Source organism: Urocampus carinirostris, chromosome 2 (assembly GCF_059441175.1).
Source record: "Urocampus carinirostris isolate Australia breed hairy pipefish chromosome 2, RoL_Ucar_1.0, whole genome shotgun sequence".
In the NCBI taxonomy this organism is placed as follows: domain Eukaryota; kingdom Metazoa; phylum Chordata; class Actinopteri; order Syngnathiformes; family Syngnathidae; genus Urocampus; species Urocampus carinirostris.
Genome location: NC_142350.1, coordinates 49,095,661 through 49,097,195, shown reverse-complemented (window position 1 = coordinate 49,097,195; position 1,535 = coordinate 49,095,661).

Here is a 1,535-nt window from a genome sequence, read left to right as displayed (position 1 = left end):
TTTTTATCACCCAGGTTTGTGAAGAAAAACCTCTCAAACATATAGGGCAAGCGGCCCTTGAGGACCAAAATGGCCACCCTTGCCTTACCTCTCCTAGAACATCTTAGGGACAATTTATGTGCCTATAAACGTTCCCCCATATTTTACATGTTTTTTGATAATTTTAAATTGTGTACGCCATATACAGTAACAATTCTGTTCATGGTTTACGGATCCCTTAACCGCATGGGTTGTCGGGGCACCATTGAGGCTCTATTCTGGATTGGTTTAGTATCAATGGGGAATTTATATTTTGTGTTATTTGGTAAGTTGGTTTTTATGCTACATAGTCTGTCTTGTTAGTAAATAGGTGTAACGTTGTGTTATTACGGTTTATTATAGCTTGATGAGGGGAATTGCAATAATTACTAAGGACAGCAAGTGGATTAGGTTGACAGGTATGAATTTCTGGTGGATAAATACACTTTAAAGGTTTACATGGGAAATCTTGGAAATTGCCAGACATTTGGGTCACAAAGAAGCCAAACAAGTATTCATCCCTTTTGCACATTCCGTAGTTTTTATTTCACCAAGGCACGTTTTTCACATTGAGGCCAATCAGTGTCTGTAAGAGGCTTCTCGATGTTACAATAATTTAACATATACTAATTGAAGTGTATTAGAATACAAACTGTATAAAATTATATAAAAAGAAAGGAGACTTGCTCCTTTGCAGCACACGAATAAATAGTTCCACCAAGGTAGTTAAATAAATACTGTAACAAATACTAGAAGAGAAATGAACACAAAAAATAAAGAGAAAATTGAGAGCCTAAATTAAATGATAGAAAACAACATCATACACAAAGCACTGTACAACAATTTACATTCATGTACGATTATGTACACTTTTATGAAATAAGAGTGTCGCAATACATAGTATTTTAAGACTTTTCTGCGTTTCGTTTAACTTTAAAAAATCCCAAATGCATTGTTTATAAATCAGCCCCCTCATTCATTCGAGAAGTTTGTGCAAAGAATCGAATCAGTGCTCAACAAAAAAAAGGGCCCACTCAAACAACTTTACCACATTAGAGACTTATCCTCATGCCTAGCGTGAGAAGCAGCCGGTACAAAAATAGATACTCTTGATACTAAACAGCATTCACTCCTCTTCCTCCTCTTTTCGGACAATTGCGGATTACATGACATAACTGGCACCTTGGATTTTTTTTTTTTAATTTAAGGGCACTGGTTTGTGAAAAAATCAGGAAAATAAAAGTACAAATACAATAGACCCCCGAGTTACGGTGTCCCCGCCTTACAACACTTTCACTTTACGGTGGAGAATAAGATGTTTTTTTTCAGACCCTCTTTGTGAATTTTTCCTACTATACAACAACTATACATTATTTCGCGTAGCCAATAACATTGTACGCTATTGGTCGATGTTGTATAAAATGCTGGTCTGCTATTGGTTCAGGGCATCATGAAAATGATGATATACTATTGGCTGAAGTATCTCCCCCAATGCCTTTGTCTCTTGATTCAGTTCA